The 20,635-nt window shown below is 41.6% G+C and overlaps 1 protein-coding gene across 6 annotated transcripts in view; it reads left to right on the forward strand.

The window, feature by feature from the left end:
* Positions 1 to 20,635, forward strand: part of ARHGAP6 (Rho GTPase activating protein 6) — a 517,050-nt gene that overhangs the window by 384,592 nt on the left and 111,823 nt on the right. The window contains exon 1 of one of the 6 annotated variants that reach the window (XM_059680033.1): positions 7,516 to 7,534. The exons of 4 other annotated variants lie outside the window; for them this stretch is intronic. The gene's annotated coding sequence lies outside the window, so the exon portion shown is untranslated. Of the gene's footprint in view, positions 1 to 7,515; positions 7,535 to 7,566; positions 7,713 to 20,635 lie in introns of those variants that run through there. One more of the 6 variants, XM_059680032.1, reaches the window with a different exon arrangement.

The following is a 20,635-nucleotide window of genomic DNA, read 5'->3' on the forward strand; positions in this document are numbered from 1 at the left end:
TGAAGCAAATATTCCAAGACTATTGTTAAAGCTAGACTTTTTCTGCAGCCTAATAACATGGATGCATATATTTTTCTGTAAAACACATTGATTTCCCATTTGCTCCCCAAGTAAAGATTTAGATGAGTTAACCCCCAGCCTTTGATTGGAAGTGTGTAAGTTGCCTTTCCCACTTAGTTTGAAGTATTACCACAATTAGTGCCGATTTGAACGGCCTATTGAAAGAGTTTAATGAGATAAATTGTCTTAAACTGAAACTGAGAGGCTTATGTCAACAGCCCGCATTTTGGGCAACAGATCAGAGGCGATGAATATTTGGTGACACTCGAAATGAGCTCGTTAAGGTAGTACGTTAATTAAGTTTAATGTAATTTTTAGGGCGTTGTTTTCTTTCCTGTAGAGAAGAACCTCAGTGAGAGGAGATGTTTGTAGTGTTAAGTGCAATCGACGAACAAAATGTTGTACAATGTAGTATTGAAATGAGAAAGTGGAATTCACTTTGGTGTTTTGTGTTGCTGTTGCCTACTTCGTTTTGCCTATTGGTTTTCAGCATAGAGTTTTCCATCTCCTGCATATGCTAGTCATCTATCCTTAAGGCTTGCTTTATTTCCTGCTGAGTTGTAAATATCTGATTTGGGATGGAGTTCTCCAGTTTGAGATCACATTTCTTCAGCATTCCTGCTGCCGATCATCTTGTTTGGTGAGCTTTGAATCTGCCCATATCTGAACAGTGACTTGGTCTGCAGAGAGTTCACAGGACATCTTACCCAGAATGAGTGTCCTCTTACCTGAGTGTCCTTGTTGGGTGAAACCTCCAACATCCATCCTTGTAACTCAGCTCTCCTCAGGATGTGGGTAGAAGGAGCAGCCTATGAAGTAAATGCCATCCAGTCAGTAGATCAGAACCAGTGACGTCATTTCCGCATATCTCCATGAGCACCAGAAGAGGATGCTCTTTTCTGGGTCTGCCCTTCCTGACATATACAATGAGATGTGAGTTTCTCTCTCTACCCCTGAAGTTACTTCTCCAAATATAATAATAGACCCGATTCTATGAGGATTGAGATTTATTGAAAAATTGAGGGACCCATAAAAAAGCACCCCTAAGGGCCATTTGTTCTATTGCTGCTTGAAAGTCCTTTTTTGTCAGTTGATGTCACCCATGGGGCCTTCCTCTCCCACACATATTGTAGACCTCAATGTTTGTTTCCTCTGTCTATCCCCTTCCTATCTGTGCTGCACCACTCTGCCTCCTTCATCTTTCCTAAAACAGCCCTTTCATCATATTACACCTCTGCTCAAAAACTTAGGGTACAGCCCAGCCAGATGTGGCTCTGCTGTTGAGCGTCGACCTATGAACCAGGAAGTCACATTTCGATTCCTGGTCAGGGCATGTCCCCGGGTTGCGGGCTTGATACCCAGTAGGGGATGTGCAGGAGGCAGATGATCAATGATTCTCTCTCATCATCGATGTTTCTCTCTCTCTCCCTCTCCCTTCCTCTCTGAAATCAATAAAAAGACTTTTAGAAAAACAGAACAATATAAAAATGTTTATAAATTATTGAGCCTTTATATACCAGGTTGAATTTTAAGCACAATAACAATTTCCTTCAATGTGTGAAGAAATGTGAATCTGCCTATACTATCTTTCATATATATATATATATATATATATATATATATATCCCTAACCAGTTTGGCTCAGTGGATAGAGCATTGGCCTGCGGACTGAAGGGTCCCAGGTTCGATTCCGGTCAAGGGCATGTGCCTTGGTTGCAGGCACATCCTCAGTAGGGAGTGTGCAGGAGGCAGCTGATCGATGTTTCTCTCTCATCGATGTTTCTAACTCTCTATCCCTCTCCCTTCCTCTCTGTAAAAAATCAATAAAATATAAATATATATAATATATATATAATACACACATATGTATGTATGTATATATATATATATACACACACACATATATATATATTTTTAAGAAAACTTAGGGTGCATATTCCTACTTGTAAAGGATATGACATTCAGGAGCGTTTCTAAAATGCCCGCTCCTCTTTCCTGAAAACAAGCTCCAGTTCCTCCCTTTCCTCTCAGAGGTAATTGCTTTCCATTCTGTTTCCCGCTGCTGCCCTGCCTCTGTTCGTGCACATTTGTGCATTGATTCCATAAGGGCTTTGGACCCTCCGCTGCCCTCCATTCATTGATTTCTCCCCCTTGCAGAGAGGCCTTCTGGTCTCTGTGTCATACTCACTTTGCACACGCGTCCTCCAAAGGACTCATTAGAGAAAAGGTCACGGGCATGCTGTGATGGAGCCTAAGGATTTAACCCGTTGCATTTGGAAGCAGACTGCCTGGGTTTGAACTTCTTCTTCCCTAGTTGTGTGGCTTCCGGCAGATTATCTAAGCTCCCTTTGTCTTAGTTTTCTTGTCTGCAAAATGAGGATCATCTTAGTACCTGCCTCCTCCAGTATAGCAACTATTCATGGAGGCAGTAAGCACTAACTAAATATTAGATGTTGTTTATTATGTCTTTGACTAGTTCAGATTTGTGGCCTTAAGTAACTTTTCAGCTACCTAATACTTTGCTTTTTTAAAAAATATTGATTGGTTGCCTTCTTTTATTTTTTAAATATATTTTATTGATTTTTTTTTACAGAGGGGAAGGGAGAGGGATAGAGAGTTAGAAACATCGATGAGAGAAAAACATCGATCAGCTGCCTCCTGCACACCCTCCAATGGGGATGTGCCCGCAACCAAGGTACATGCCCTTGACTGGAATCGAACCTGGGACCCTTCAGTCCACAGGCCGATGCTCTATCCACTGAGCCAAACCGGTTAGGGCCCTAATACTTTGCTTTGATGGTAGATTTTTAGATCTAAATGATCTAAAAGTTACTTTCCCTGCAAATATGTCACAGTAGCAGCAGGAGGGTGCTAAAACTTAGACCAAGGTCAAGTGCTAGGGTGGGGAGAGGACAGAGAATTACGGTTAAGAAAGGAAATGACAGCCCTGGCCGGTGTGGCTAGTTTGGTTAAGTGTTGTCCCATGCACATGAAGGTTGCTGGCTCAGTTCCAAGTCAGGGCACATGCCTGGGTTGTGGGCTCGATCCCCGGTAGGGGGCGTGCAGGAGGCAGCTGATCTATGTTCGCTCTTGCATCGATGTTTTTCTCTCTTTCCCTCTCCCTTTCTCTCTCTCTCTAAAAATCAATAAAAATGTTTTTAAAAAAGAAAGCAAATGACACCAACAAGGGAATACAGAATATATCTTCTGTGCTTGCACTTGTGACCTTTCCTCTTGAAGTTCTGCGCATTCAAAGCTTGAGTGTGGCAATTAAACAAAAAGGTACCACATTTCCAGTGTGCTCTTTGGGGTAGCTGAAGGATTGAAACGCCCTTTACAATGAGTATTTCTTATGTACAGTCAAAAAAATATTAAGACCTTAAGTGCCACTTCTACGGGACTGGCCAAAAGAAGTTGATTGGACCAACAAAAGGTGTATCCGTGGTGAATGCAGTCTAAATGAAATGTCTCTGTGCCAGTTCATCAGAGTAAGCCATGATTCTAAAACGTAAGAGCATCGCCTATTTCTAAATATGACACCCTGAACGATGTCATTAAACATGTATTTATCTTCTTATTCCTAAAAGACTTCCTACATGTTCTGCAAAGTGAGTTATAAAGAATAGTTTTTTTCTTAAATATATTTTTATTGATTTCAGAGAGGAAGGGAGAGGAAGATGAAAACATCAATGATGAGAGAGAAACATGGATCGGCTGCCTCCTGCACGCCCCCTACTGGGGATCCAGCCTGCAACCCAGGCATGTGCCCTTGACCGGGAATCGAACACATGACCTCCCAGTTCATAGGTCGACGCTCAACCACTGAGCCATGCCCATGGCTGGGCTAAAGAATAGTTTTTATCTCACCATCCAGTTGATCAGGTATTCTCTTTCCATGTGAAACTATGGAAAGTGAAGGAATGAGCTGCTATGTGGTTCAGTGGGGAGAAGTAGAGGAGAGGTTCTAGGCGCAGCCGTGGGCAAACTATGGCCCGTGGGCCTGATCCGGCCCGTTTGAAATGAATAAAACTATTGAAAAAAAAGACCGTACCCTTTTATGTAATGATGTTTACTTTGAATTTATATTAGTTCACACAAACACTCCATCCATGCTTTTGTTCCGGCCCTCCGGTCCAGTTTAAGAACCCATTGTGGCCCTCGAGTCAAAACGTTTGCCCACCCCTGTTCTAGGGGCTAGGGCTCCAGGTTCAGACTGTTTAGATTTGTTATCTGTGGATACCAAGGACATTAAGGAAGGTGAGGTCAGCTGCTATATCACGTCCATCCCAAAATCTCATCATACAAGTTTATTTCTTACTCATATTGTCATGATTGGTGGGACAGCTGTGCTCCAGTGACATAAACAGAAATAATGCAGAATAAGAATCAAGAAAAAGGTACAGTGAGTGACTAATGTCGTCGATTCTGAGACTGGAAATTGTTGCCTGGTATCCTTGGCTGATGAAGAGTTAAATAGATAAAAGATGACTGTTGTGTTGTTGGCATTTTTTCCTGGTTATCAAAAATTCTTCCACAGATCGGACCTTCTAATAGTTCTTTCTTAGGCTATTTGGATGACTTGTTGGCCTCTTATTGGTTCTATTTGAGTTGATATTTGAATTTTAAAGATTCCTTATCTTCGCCCTTTGTTTTTCCGGATTGAATGCATTTTTTCCAAAGAATCCCAAAGATACACAACATCTTTATTATTTCTGCATTTCCTTGTGAGGCCTGACTTCATTCCACTCATAAAACTGACTAGGAATTTCACAAGATATTGTCTCTTGAGGTTATTTGAGATTGTTCACTTAAAGAAGTAGTCACCATCTGAATGAGTACATATTTGTAGTTTCAAAATAGACATTGGGATGTTAAGCATAGCATGGGAAATATAGTTAATAATATTGTAAATAGAGACCATTATAAACTTTTGAACAATAATAGATACAGAGGCAGAGCTGCCTCAAACAGATTGTCAAACTGCAGCGGGAAGGCCGGGGAGGGTTGGGGGGCAGGAGGGAGGGGGGTAAGAGATCAACCGAAGGACTTGTATGCATGCATATAAGCATAACCAATGGACATAAGACACTGGGGTGTAGGGGAGGCTAGGGGACTGTCAAGGGCCGGGGGGGGGGGGAGGGGGAAGACACATATGTAATACCCTTTGTAATACTTTAAGCAATAATAAAAAAATAATATTGTAATAACTATATATGGTGCCAGTTAGGTACTGGAAATATCAGAGGGAACACTTTGTAAAGTATATGATTGTCGCCTGGAAGGCATGGTTCTGTGGTTGAGTGTCGACAATGGTTCTCTCTCATCATTGATGTTTCTATCTCTTCTTCTCCATTCCTCTCTGAAATCAATAAAAATATTTTTGAAAAAGTATATGATTGTTCTAACCACTCTGTTGTACACCTGAAACTAATACAAAATAATATTGAATGTAAAAGCAAAAAGAAAAAATAGTCACCTTCTTATGAAACATTAATTGACCTGAGAATATATGTCTTCATCAAATCATTGAGTTGCCAGTCTTACTTAGGTAATCGTTCTTATTAAATCACTGAATCTATTTCCCATTGGACTCTTATGTCATGGCCCCAACTAGGGCTCACTTTGGCCTATGGCTCTGTCTTCCAGTTCATGCGTAAGCCTCATAGTTGTTGGGACCATGGCTGCATTACAAGCTGTGGATCTTTGGGCAAGTTACTAAACCTCTCTAAGCTTCTGTTTTCTTATCTGTAATGATGGGGATAATAACGTAACCTACTTTTAATAATTTTTTTAGTAGTTAAATGAATCAATGCCCATAAGATGCTCAGAACACTGTCTGACACTTTGTAAGTACTCAATGAACACTACATGTAAATTTCATCTATTTGTGCACTAAAAGATCATTTGCTTAACAATGACAAATGAACTGCATACTTATCAATTTCATGTGAAATATTATATTAAGTCACCTTAAAAAAATAGGTCTATATTCCATTAATGAGTATCCATGTTACATGAACCATATTCACTATCTGCTGTAATCATGACTATTTCAACATCCAGATTTTGGGGGTAGTAGAAGTAGAGGTATATGTAGTAACAGTAAATGTTTAGTTGAATTTCTTTTTTCTTTTTCTTTTTCTTTAAATATATTTTTATTGATTTCAGAGAGGAAGGGAGAGGGAGAGAAAGATAGAAACATTAATGATGAGAGAGAATCATTGATCGGCTGCCTCCTGCACACCCCCTACTGGGGATGGAGCCCACAACCCAGGCATGTGCCCTGACTGGGAATCAAACCCCAGACTTTTCAGCCCACAGGCTGACGCTCTATCCACTAAGCAAAACTGTCTAGGGTGTAGTCTGAATTTTTTGAAGTGTAATTATTATAGTAAAGAAAATCATCTGATGTATTTTATTGTGTTTAAATTCCTTCTTCTTGCTAAATAAATACTAGCAGCAAGAGAAGCTGTGTGTGGCTTACATCAAGTGATGATTAACCTTGCAGAATCCTAGTAAAAAAAACACAGAGTCCCTAAATTGTGAGTCAGTAAGATCTTCCACGAAATCATTTCTCAGTTTGTCAATTATAACTGCAGTGATTCTTTTGCTGGAATTCACTTCAGACCACAAACTATAACTTCAGATCAACTGGAAAACAAAGTTGTCTTTTTGAGTTGTTTTGGTTTGGTGCCATGTGGAATTCATGGAGATCAAGGCCATTGGTGATCGGGAGATGTTTTTAATCTTTCCTTTTCTCTCTGCTCTTCATGGATCTCTCCCTCCACCCTTACCCCTACCTGCACACTTTTAAACATGGCCTCATGGTTGTATTCACGCTGACCTCCATGCCCTCTGCTCAGGAATTGAACAACTCCTCAAGGGCTGTTGTTCCACCAGGAGCAGAAAATTCAGAGCATGTGTTGTGTTTCGGTATAAAATAGAACGAGACCTTTTTGTTTTTGTGATGTTTTTTACTAGTGTTAGAAAAATGAAGAAGTCAGAGGTTTTAAAATACATTTAAGCATCAAGAATGTGTCCTTAACAAAGAACTCACCCTGTGTGCTCTGTCCTGCTCTCAGGGGTTTTACCCGAGGTTCCCAACATTCTTTGGTTGATTCCTTATAAGGACAGTTTGCACAGTTACAATCCAATTACCATTTGCAAATCCCTGTGGAAAGGGGAACTTTGTTTTTTTAATAGAGGAATCCTTTCCTAACTCCAGAATATCTCTTCTAAATAGTCTTATTCAAATAAAAGGCAGGAAGTCCACTTTCAATTTCTCTGCGTGCTCGCCCCCCCCCCCAACACTATTTCTTACACACACACATACACACACACTCACACACACACTCTCTCTCAGTGACACAGCCTGCCTCTGTCTGAAGGGACAAGAACTTTTCAATGGTCTGATGACAAGATTGCATGTTGGGGTCCCAGGATTCACAGTAGACGAGGTCTCTGGCAACGAAAGGTATCGTGGGAGTCACAGCTATGCCAGCTGGGCCATTTCTCAGACACTTGATATAATCTGCCATTTCAGGATGCGTTTTTCACCAAAACAATTTTTAAACAGACTCAAATTCCTCCTCCAAGTCTAGTTCAGTTCAATGAGAGAGGACAGCAACGACACAGCTGAGTAGAATCCATGGGTAAGTCATGTAAATAGCTCTGCTTGTACTTCTTTTCAAGAGATTATGGTGATAAAATGTTGTGATTCTTCCCCATCTATCTTGTGATTTTGAAGAAATGCAGATTGAGCAGTGTCTGAGATGCGTGACAGCTAAGTGCTGGGTGTGCCAATGCAGATGTATGAGAACATTCTTTGTAGATTGATTAATAACATTGAAATGAGCAAACTTGAGCAGGAAGGAGCATGTCATGCTTGAAATGGAATAGCAGAATGGGGCTGATTTTTGCAAAAGATTCGCACTGGCTGTTTGAGGTCCGAAAGGGTACGATGGCTTATCTTCCCCTCTGGACTTACATTTTAGTTGCTGTGGCTCTGATAACTATGGGCTTTGGAGAACAACTTAGATATCATATCAGGTAAGACTACTGATAAATCTAGTGTGATCTGTTTTACAAAAGAGGAAAACCTTAAGCCTCTGGATTTGTAGACATTGTCTGGCTTACCTAATTTTAAGGTTTTGTCTCCTGATGAAAATATGGGAATAATAATTATAACACATTCCTTAGAGTCCTTGTAAGAATTAAACGAGTGAATACTAATAAAGGGCTTAGAATAGTAACTAGTAGAGAGTGGGCCATCTGTAAATGTTAGCAGTATCTTTGAGGTCTAATCCATTTCTGGAGGGCTGTCATTCTGATTTCAGTGACCTCACTGTAATTACAGTAAGACAAGCAAAACCTTCAGCTTGTCTGTCATTGAGAAGTTTCTAATTCTTTCTTTTAAATATATTTTATTGATTTTTTACATAGAAGAAGGAAGAGGGATAGAGAGTTAGAAACATCGATGAGAGAGAAACATCGATCAGCTGCCTCCTGCACACCTCCCACTGGGGATGTGCCCGCAACCCAGGTACATGCCCTTGACCGGAATCGAACCTGAGACCTTTCAGTCCGCAGGCCGACGCTCGATCCACTGAGCCAAACCAGTTAGGATATAATTCTTGCAAGTGTTTCCATTTTCCACGCCCCTTAGATTTGTGCAGGCTGCTTTACCTCTTCCCCATCCAACATGCAAGTGAAGCTTAACACTCAGGATTAAATTGGTAGCTACTACACAAGCCCACACAATTCAACTAGGGATACACAGAAGTGAAATTGGCCTTTTGTTCTGACGTTTTTACCTTTGGGAATTTCCACTCTGTGGTTATGTCCCCTCCATGTGAATCACTGGAAAGATTCTTCCACTGGAAATAAGATGTGAGTGATGTTTGTTATTGTTGTTTAATGGTGTTAGCATAGCACTGGGTTTGACAATGTTCATTTCTACTTCTTTGATTTATCAGTAATCCAGCCACTTTTATTTTACCCGAGCTTTTACATTCTTTCCAATATCCCCAAGTCTTACTATATTGTATGATTTTTTACAGGCTCTTTGGGATGTTGCCCAGAGAAACAAAATCTTAGGAGAGAAGGAAAGGGTTGATCTCACAAGACAAATCCTAATCATAGATGTTGTGCCTTTACTTTTAAGTCTAAGGATCAGCAAACTTTTTGTGTAAAAGATAAGATAGTAAATATTTTCAGCTTTGAAGGCCAAGAAGTCTCTGCCAATTTCAACTCTGCTGTTGTAGCATGAAAGCAGTCAATGCCTAAATGAATGTGGCTATGTTGCAATAAAACTTTATCTATAAAAACAATTAGTAGGCAGAATTTGGCTCACACGCAGGAGTTTGCCAAACCCTGGCTTGTCGTCATTCCCCATTTCATCGATTAGGAAAGCAAAACATGGGGATGGAAAACAGCTTGGCTAGCAAGTGGCAGAACTAGGATTCAAACCCAGGCAGCCTAGCTTGCCAAACCTTGCCTTTACCCACTCCCCCAAGATGCCCTTGTGTTCACTCATCCCTGCCTAGGATGCTCATCTCCTGAAATCTGCAGGGCTCATTCCCTCCCCTCCACAGGGATTGGCTCAAATATCATATTCTCAGTAAGGAGCCCTGGAAATCCTCCCACACTCCTGGTTCCCCTCACTCCACTGTACCTCCTTCTTTTCTTGGGGGGTTATCACCTTGTACTTACTAGGTAATTTACTCTTCTAATATGTTTGTTTCTTATCATGTTCCTCCACCAGCCTGGAAACTCTATGAGGGCAGGACTCTTTGCTTTGTTTTGAATTTTTATTGATTTTTATAGGAGAGGGAGAGAAACATTGATGTGAGAGTGAAACATCAATCAGCTGCCTCCTGCATGACCCCTACTGGGGATCAAGCCTGCAACCCAGGCATGTGCCCTGGCCCAGAATCAAACCAGCAATCTTTTGGTGCACAGGATGATGCTCAACCACTGAGCCACACTGGCCAGGGCCAGGGCTCTTTGTTTTGTCCACGAAGACTTCTCCAGGACCTAGAACAGTGATTGGCCTATAGCAGGTGCTCTTTCAGCATTTGTTGAATGAATGCAGAGTGCTTTTACATCATGCTACTGTAACATGTTGACTCTTCATGTAGCAATAAATAACTAATATACCAAGGCAAAAGGTAAAAAATGGACTGCCATACCTACCAACTGTTGAGAATTTTTAAAAAATGTCTGCTTAAATAAACAGACCAGAATAGATACACAAAAGGTAACAGTTATGCAGGGTATATGTGTTAAAGCTTCTTAAAGATCTGATGAGAAGAAGTGGTTTAAGAATCAAGAAAGGAAGAATTAGCTAACGTTATTCTGTTGTGTTCAGGAAGGAATAACCTCTTTTAAGAGTCTAAACAGGGGTGTGACTGCTACCCGGATACCCTCGGCTTTGCCCAGACCCCATGAAAAGGGGAGTGCCTTCTCATTGGCAATGTGTTTATTTTGGAGAACTCGGCAGCCCTTCAGAAGTGTCGGTTGCGAGCCTGGTATTGAAACTTACGCCATGCATCGGCACCACATTGTCATTATCTGGGAACCTTGGCTGTGCTAATTAGCCATCAATGACAGTTGGCCACAGTAGAAAACAGTTGAAAGAAATTCAACCCCTGGCATGGTTGAGCTAAATGGCATGCCATTTTCAGGCCTTAAGTTACTGATCTGTTCTTCTGCTTCTCACCCATATGGAACCACAATTTAGCAGCTGACTTATAAGCACCTAAAAAAGACATCTTACACACAGTGGAGTCATTTAATGATGAATAATTCAGCACACACTTCTGAAGAGTTGTTGGTGTCACTAAAACTGCCAGGTTTAAATGGGGGATGCAAATGTAGAGTAATGACGATTAATATTCATTGTAACTGAAATGACCATGTCTTCAGGGCTTGCTGGGAACTAATAAGCACTCTACAGGAAATTCACTTGCATGGTCTCCCGTGATCACTACAAACCTGAAACTTGTGTTGTTCTTTGCTCCATCTCATTGATGAGGAAACTGAGGTTCAGAGATATTCTGAATCTATTTAAACCCAAGTCCTCACCATCATACCAGTGGGTCTCAACCTTCATTGTGCAAAAATAAGAGTCATCTAGCAATGCTGGCTTTTGATAAAGGTGCTTAAGCTCTGTTTCTTACAACCCTGATTTTATACATCTGCCTTAGAGCCCAGAAACCTGTATATTTAAGAAGTATCATCTACCCAGGGAATTCTACGGCCCTAGGTCCGCAGGCCTTATTCTGAGCAGCCCTGTCTCAGGCCTGGCTGGCTTCCTTGACCTTGGAAAGTTTACAGTCAGTTGAGGTTAAAGAGATGCTGCAATTAGAGACTAGACTCAAGGACATAAGAAAACATTGTGGGAGAGACCAAAACCAAAATTATTTTAATCAATTTTAGTTCATGGGAAAATCAATTTGGAAAGATGCAATTCGACCCCTCTGAATAAATCACAGATATTAGGTTGTTGATTTTTTTTTCGTTTGTCTTTTACTTCTTTTTTTCTGAATATGGAGACATACACTTCTGGTGGGAAGAAAACCTCTTTAGTTAATACTTCTGTTGAGTTGTTCTCCAGTTAATGTAGAGTCTATCATATTGAGACCTTTCATTCAGTTTTACTTGTATGATTGCTTATTTACATTCCTAGAGGCCCGGTACACAGATTTGTGCATGGGTGGGGTCCCTCAGCCTGGCCTGCACCCTCTCGCAATCCGGGGCCCCTCAGGGGATGTTGGAGACCCCGTTGCGGCCTGATCCCCGCAGGCCAGGCCAAGAGGTTTCTCAACCTCTGCACTGTGGAAATTTGGGGCCAGATAGTTCTTTATTGTGGGGGGGCTGTCCTATGCATTGTAAGATGTTGAGCAGAACCATGACCTCTACCCACTAGATGCCTGTAGCATCCTTCCCAGAGTCATTATAGTAAAAATTGTTTTCAGACATTGCCAAATGTTCCTTGAGGGGGCAAAATCACTCCCAAGAACCACTGTGCTATATCGTTTGGTATCGTATTGCTACCTTTTATTAGTGTAGTTTCATGGTTCCCCAGAATGAAAGGACATTTTTATCATTGTAAGAGCCCTTAGTCTATCCAGAAACATTGGGTCAGTTTCAACTTCACTTACATTTATGAAATTGAAACAAAGTTGAAATCATCCACTTTCAGTCTTTAAAAACAATTCTATGACGACCACCCAAAAGACTGGATCCAGAGAGCCTTAAAATGAGTCATCGATTTATGAGATTAATAGTCACCAAAGAAAAATGCTGACCTGGAGCACGCATTTGGGAGTTGAGAAACAGCCAGAAACACAGTGTAGGCCATGCCAGTGGGCTTTGGCACTCTCTGGGTGCTTCTTTATTAACCCGTGGCCAAGGTCATGAAGGCGACGAGGCAGCATTGACCTTTGCATTCATGCCTTCCTGCTCATGCGAGGTCTGATGGGTGAGTGCGGGTGTCATGGATTCATTCTCCTCAGGTCTAATATTATTAAGTTTATTTTCTGCCCTCACATGCAGGCATTTGTTGGCTCATCACAGTCTGTTTCAAAAGACTGTTTCTTAGCATCTTATTCCAATCCAGAAGACATTCTCCCTCGTAGATGCAACATTACATGGCTTGGTTAGTTTCCAGCTTCTTATTGAACTCGATGTACCTAATTGATTTAGTCCCTTGACAGACAAATATTTATTCAGCGACAATTAAGTACCAGATACTGCCTGAGATACTGGAAACACCAATGCAAATAAACCAGACAAGGTCCTTGCCCTCATGAATCTAGCTGGTAAATATAGGTCATGACGCAGGGTCCTAGTCCTGGGGTTCTGGCACATGATATAGATGCTAAACAAACATGTGTAGGGTGCTCAATGACACTAATATCTATATCAGGAGTCAACAAAACTATGGCCAGTGGGGCATATCCAGCCTGCTGCCTGTTTTTGTTTGACCTGCAAGCTAAGAATGGTTTCTGCCTTTTTAAATGATTGAAGACAATCAAAGAATAACAATACATGTGACATGAAAAGTATATGAGATTTGAACTTTAGTGTCCAGGAGTAAAGTTTTATTGGAACTTTTATTTGCGTATGATTTATGGCCCCTGGTTTGCTTTAGTGGCAGAGCTGAGTAGTTCCAACAGAGGTGAGAATCTGATAGGAGGTCAAGACATACTTGTTGAAGTGTCTGGGAGTGTACCCTCTTCTCAACTCAATCCCCTTCACCCCCCAACCTCCTCTTCTAATGCTCCCTCCTACTTCTCCTGTATTAATTTCCTATTGTTGACACAATAAGTTAACACAAACTTAAACCATCACAGGTTTAATATCTTGCAGTTCTGGAGGTCAAAAGTCTGACATAGGTCTTACTGGGATAAATCAAAGGCTGCATTCCTCTGGAGGCTCTGTGGGGTGAATCTGTCCCTTACCTTTTCCAGCTTCTAGAACAGCAGTTCTCCACCTGTGGGTCGCGACCCCTTTGGCGGCCGAACGACCCTTTCACAGGGGTCGCCTAAGACCATCCTGCATATCAGATATTTACTTGACGATTCATAACAGTAGCAACATTACAGTTATGAAGTAGCAACGGAAGTAATTGGAACTGTATTAAGGGCCAGAATGTTGAGAACCACTGTTCTAGAAGGTGCCTTAATTTCTTTTCTCATGGCTCCTTCATCCATGTTTAAGCCTAGCACTCATCTTAAAATTTCTCTCTCTCTCTCTCTCTCTCTCTCTCTCTCTCTCTCTCTCTCTCTCTCACACACACACGCATGCACGCACACGCACACACACACACACACACGCACACCTGCTTCTCTTATCACATTTTCTTCTCTGACTCTACCAAACCTGCCTTTCTCTTATAAGGACTCTTGTGATTAGCTTGCACTCATCTGAATAATCCCGAATAGTCTTCCTGTCTCAGGATCCATTCCCTCAATCATATCTACAAAGATCTTTTTGCTAGGGAAGGTAGCATGTTCAAAGGTTGTGGGGATTAGGACTGGTCCATTTGGGAACAGGGAGTATTGTTCTGTTTGCCAGATCTCCTATCCGGTAAATCCATGCTGTACTTTTCTCTACCTCTGCAGAACAAAAGGCAGGCTGAGGGCATCTCTCAAGCTCGCAACCACCAGCCAGGATATGGTAGTGGCTAAGAGGATAGGCTTTAGATTCTGAATGTCAGGTTCAAAACATTTTTGTTGTTGAGGGAATGAATAAGGATGATGTCATTACTACATTTGTTCAATAAAAGAAAGCAAGACATGCTACTCCTGGTTGGGTTAAAGTGAACCTTTTCTTTCAAAATGTAGCATCTTGACCATATGATTATCATAGAAATAACCTTATTTCTTTTTTTCTTTTTTTATTATTTTATCGATTTTTTACAGAGAAGAGGGGAGAGGGATATAGAGTTAGAAACATCAACGAGAGAGAAACATTGATCAGCTGCCTCCTGCACACCCCCTACTGGGGATGTGCCCACAACCAAGGTACATGCCCTTGACCAGAATCGAACCTGGGACCGTGAGCACCCCGATTCAAACCCTGTGATAATTCGGATAGACTTTGGGTGAATGTTTTGAGGAAAGGCTCTATAAACAAATGAATCTTCAAAAATGATGTGGATTGAAATTAGGAAGGTGAATGCAGTAGACCAAGTAACTCATTGTGAACCAATACTAAATCATCATATGTTTTAAAAGCAACAGAACTGTAGTTTTAAGACTTAATGTTTGCAGTGTTTTCTAGTGATTGTGTTGTGATGTTTACTTGACACTGTACTTAGCTCTGAATGAACATGGTTTTAGCCTGTGTGTTAATTGCGCTAATTCTATAATTTCCCAGTAATGGACCTAACATATTCTGGCTTTTAAAAACCTGTTGAAATTGCATGTACTTCATTTGAAAAAAATCCTATTAAAATTCAGAGTGGTAGAAATATAGATTGGGAGCAATGAAAGAACTGGGACATAGAGGAAGATGCACAGTATTTGATGTGCTCATTACTGTTGAGTGACAGATAGAAGAATGAGATGCTGGAGGGTGGAGAGACAGAGGGCGGAGGGATGGAAAGTTGACAAACCGGAGCAGCCCATACAGACTCTTCCAGGTCTATACAAATTCCTTAGCTTTTAGTTTTCAAGTTTGTGGTATATAATGGATTAGAAGACAACTTAGTCCATTACCTATAATCAAAACTGTAACTGAATTATATCATTGTTATTTAATACTAGAGGCCCGGTGCACAAATTCGTGCACTGGTGGGGTCCCTCGGCCTGGCCAGCAATTGGGGCCTATCAGGGCCGGCCAGCCGGGGGGGGGGGGGGGGAAGGACCACAGGAGGTTGGCTGACTGCAGGAGGTTGGCTGTGGGAGCACACTGATCACCAGGGGGCAGCTCCTATGTTGAACATCTGCCCCCTGGTGGTCAGTGTGTGTCACAGCTACCAGCTGGTCATCCGGTCATCTGGTCATCTCTTTGTAATGGCTGCTTAGGCTTTTATATAGAGAGATGCTGGAGCTCCAGTTGCGCAATCGGTTAGTGCGCGGTACTTATATAGAGAGATGCTGCCCACTTGATCATAGGTACCTTTGGAGACACCTGTGAAGTCCTTCTTTGTTTATTATTTGATAACCTTATCTCCTAGGAAAATTGTGTTTTTTTAGCCATGGGCTAAGCATGGGCTTAAGAACCAATTGGCTCTAGAGACAGTATTACCTTCTTTTTAAAATGACTCTTTCAGGGCCTAATGCAGTCATTTCTCTTCCTGGGATTTGCCTGTAGCCTTCTACTGAGCCATCAGCTGCTACAAGAACTAGTCTTAGGAGAAAATCACTCCATCCATTCAAGTCATTGCAAATAGACCAAGGTTTTTCTCTCTTTCGGCTAGGAACTCCAAATTCACTAAAGAAGTTTAAAAATCCAAGAAGAATCACAGGCTGTGATAGATAGTGGACTAAGAGAAATTTAAAGCATCAGACTTCACCTTTGGTTATGCTAAGTATATAGTCATTTGTGAAGTTTCAAAACTATGTAATACTTGATTGCATTTGGAACTGTCTTAGTTGGGAGAAGAAAATGAAGGCTCAGGAAAGATGTACACTGGCCAGGTTCTATTTTGCCGGATTTGGGAATGCATTGTATTTATTTATTTATTCATTCATTCATTCATTCATTCATTTATTTATTTTTAAAACTAGGATTATCATTTTAAGAATGTCAAAGCTTGAATATTTTCTTCTCTCCCCATAACACATAATTCCCTCCTGCTCTTTCTTATCTTGGTGATTAGTGAACTATCCTCCCAGTTGCTCAAGATAGAAACTTAAGAGTCACACTCAGTTACTTCTTTCCCACCCCGCGGCTGCATTCAGTTTATCCCCAAGCCTCTGCGTGGTTCCGAGTGTCTCCCAAGTTGAATCATCATCTTCCCCAGCCCAGCATCATTTCTGATTTCTACGTCTTCAACTTGGCCTTTTCCTCAATTCCTATGGGAATTTGTTTGCAGTCTTCCTTCCTATATGTCAATCGGAGCATGTTTCTCTATTACTGGAGGTTCCTTGATGGCGAGTCAAATCCAACCTACTCCGCAATGCCTGCAGAGGAAGCCCTCCAGGATCTGGCCCTGACTTCCACATGGCTTTGCCTCCTGCTCTTTCCCTCCTTTCCACCGTGTCATTTCCCCAAACAAGCCTGTTCTCTCAAACTCATTTGCCTTGGCAACCACTGTTTTTTTCCGCTGTTGCATTTCCACCGGGCAAAGCCTTCCTTCTCCATTGAAACACTGCCTTCTCTATTAAGCCTCTCTTGATCCCCCGGGCAGATGTCAAAGTCTTTTCTCTCAGGTACCCACCGTATTTGGTACTTACTTCTAGTGTCACAATCTCTGTATGGTATGGATTACATGTGTTCTTTTTACCGAAATTGAACTCCTTAAGGACAGGACTGTGTTGTCATTTTGATCATTCCAAGCCTAGTACTGGATTAGGTGCGTATGAAATTTTGTTTGAGTTAATTAACCAGGTGGACATAGTCAATAAAAATAAAATGTCTTTTCTGGGGCTTAGTTTATTTCAGTCATAAGCTATGATTCAGAGGCTGGCAAACTACAGCCCACTGGCCCAGTTCAGCTTTCCGCCTGTTTTTGTAAGTGAGGTTTCATTGGACCATTGCCACACTCATTGATGGATTGTCTATGGCTGCTCTCATGCCACAGAGGCAAAGTTGAGTAGTTTTGACAGAGACCACAGGCCTATAAAGCCTGAAATATTTAGTCCCTGGCCTTTTCTAGAAAGAGGTAGCCAACCCATGCTGAACAGAGATCAGTAGCCCATTGGAGCTCACATTTTTAAATGCTTTAAAAAACAGGTATGTAATTCCATTTTGATACCTCAAATAGCAATTGGCTTCTTTAGATACCTAATCTTCCCACTTAAAAGTCACTGAGTCATCTGGAACTTCCCACTTGTGGGCGGAGCAACCCACTGATCTTGTACCTCATGATGCTTTAAGGGTGTGAGTGAAGGGTACACCCAGGGCCTGAATCCCTAACTCCTAACTGACATGTGCTTAGTCCAGTTGTAAAGAAAGAAAGAAAGAAAGAAAGAAAGAAAGAAAGAAAGAAAGAAAGAAAGAAAGAAAGAGAGAGAGAGAGAGAGAGAGAGAGAGAGAGAGAAAGGAAGGAAGGAAGGAAGGAAGGAAGGAAGGAAGGAAGGAAGGAAGGAAGGAAGAAAGAAAGAAAGAAAGAAAGAAAGAAAGAAAGAAAGAAAGAAAGAAAGAAAGAAAGAAAGAAAGAAAGAAAGAAAGAAAGAGAAAGAAAGGAGGGAGAGAGAGAGAGAGAGAGAAGGAACTTCCAAATACTCTGGACCTGGAAGAATTGTATTCAGTTCACCAAATGTGACTGCAGCCTGCCCACTGTGCCTAGACTTGCTCCTCTCCCCATGCTCCTCTCACATCATGCTCCCCGAGCCCCTCCTGAGCTCCTGTTGGTTTTCATCATTATCTTCTGATGCAGATTCATACATGTGAAGACAAACAAACAAAAAGCCCTCACTTCCTTTCACTCCTGCTCAGACATGGCCTTCTCTGCGGGGTCTTTCCTGGCCACTCTCTCTGAAGCTGTGCCTCCCTGTTTTCTGCTCACACTCATTGCCCCTTCCTGGCATTCTGTTCCCTCCCTAGCAGTTATCATTCTTTAATACACTCTAAACCAGTGGTCGGCAAACTCATTAGTCAACAGAGCCAAATATCAACAGTACAACGATGGAAATTTCTTTTGAGAGCCACATTTTTTAAACTTAAACTGTATAGGTAGGTACATTGTTGTTAACTTCATTAGGGGACTCCTAAGGCTTAGGAAGAGCCACACTCAAGGGGTCAAAGAGCCGCATGTGGCTCGCGAGCCACAGTTTGCCGACCATGGCACTATACCCTTTACTTACTTTGTCTATTTTCTGTCCCTACTAAAGTATATCTCCATTTTAAAAATAAATGAATACATAAATAAATGAAATCCCAAATAAAGAGGGAAAATATCAAAGCTTTAACATAGTGCCATTCACTCTTTGAAATGAACATTCAAAGCAGGGATTTGCTGCCGGGAGGGAACAAAGGTATTTTCATAGTTACTGCTGCCGGTCTCTTTGTCTCCCTCCTTTAAGAGGAGTGATGAGGACAGTGAAGTCTTGTGGGATCCCTAAGTGTTCTACACATCCACAGCAAAGCCTTGGCAGTGCCTGTCGGGGGCAGCACTGTTCCTTTGTTCTGGAACTTTTCTTGATTGTTGCTGGAAAAAACAGGCACCTCTTCAAAGCTATTGTGCCTCAGTTGACCTCTGTAATTCACAGAAGTCGTCTTAAGAAGTCGTCTTCAGAGGATTGTGAAGTATTGTTTCATAGGCCATCACTTTCTCAATGAACCAGGGGTAGAGCCATTCACTCCCAATGGACCAGGGGTAGAGCCATTCACTCCCAACAAACCAGGGGTAGAGCCATTCACTCCCAATGGACCAGGGGTAGAGCCATTCACTCCCAATGGACCAGGGGTAGAGCCATTCACTCCCAATGGACCAGGGGTAGAGCCATTCACTCCCAATGGACCAGGGGTAGAGCCATTCACTCCCAACAAACCAGGGGTAGAGCCATTCACTCCCAATGGACCAGGGGTAGAGCCATTCACTCCCAATGAACCGGGGTAGAGCCATTCACTCCCAATGGACCAGGGGTAGAGCCATTCACTCCCAATGGACCAGGGGTAGAGCCATTCACTCCCAATGGACCAGGGGTAGAGCCATTCACTCCCAATGGACCAGGGGTAGAGCCATTCACTCCCAATGGACCAGGGGTAGAGCCATTCACTCTCAATGGACATCAGAGGTGTGTGCGCGCGCACAAATGTAGTCAGGATTGTGGGAGTCTTTGCTTTGATGCTTTTTTTTTCAAATTTCAGAATAGGTTTTTATTTCATTCTGGTGTTTTGTTTTTGTTGTTATCCTACTGGAATATCCAAACTGTTGACTCTGTGTTGCCATCTTGACCAGAACAGCTTTGATGCTTTGATGTGGAGTAGTTTATCATTAAATGCCTCATGTCTCTAAAAATATGTGCAGTTCTTATTTATCACATCTCTGCACTTATTGTGACCAAAATACCTCATTAGAGTGCTATAAATACAAAGTCAGAAGTTATAATTTAGCATAGAGTTTAAAGGCATAAGATGTTTTGACTTGAGTCCTGGTTGGTTCCAAATTTTGTAAGTTTTATGACCTGGAGGAATTTACTTAATCTCCCCAAGCCTCAATTTCATCTATAATATATTATATTTACATATACTATATATTTCTATAATATTAATATAATGTATATTAAGTACAGACAATGCCGGACTTAATAATAGTTAGACTTAAGATTTTTCGACTTTATGATGGTGTTAAAGTAGAAACCATACTTCACTTTTTAAAGAATTTTCTGGGCTTTTTTTGGTTTGGTTTTGTTTTCTGTTTTTTATAAAAAAATATATTTTTATTGATTTCAGAGAGGAAGGGAGAGGGAGAGAGAGAAACTTCAATGATGAGAGAGAATAATTGATCAGCTGCCTTCTGTATACCCCCTACTGGGGATTGAGCCTGCAACCCAGGCATGTGCCCTTGACCAGAATTGAACGCGGGACCCTGCAGTCCACAGGTCGACACTCTATCTACTGAGCCAAACTGGCTAGGGCTCACATTTTGAATTTTGATTTTTTTCCTGGGCTACTGATATGTAGTGCATGGTGCTGGGTAGTGGCAGCCACTGCTCCCAGGCAGCCACGCCATCGGGAGGGTAAACAGCCGATACTCTACATTGTACTATGTTGCCAGTGTTTTATGCATATTGTGCTTTGAGCATGTTTAAGGGAGGCTAGACAAAGCTATGATGTTCAGTAGCTTAGGTGTATTAAATGCATCTTTAGCTTGTGATATTTTTCAACTTAAAATGAGTTTATTGGGATGTAACCTCATTGTAAGTTGAGGAGCATCTGTATTTATTATAATGTA

The sequence above is a fragment of the Myotis daubentonii genome, chromosome X (genome assembly GCF_963259705.1).
Source record: "Myotis daubentonii chromosome X, mMyoDau2.1, whole genome shotgun sequence".
NCBI classification, from domain to species: Eukaryota; Metazoa; Chordata; class Mammalia; order Chiroptera; family Vespertilionidae; genus Myotis; species Myotis daubentonii.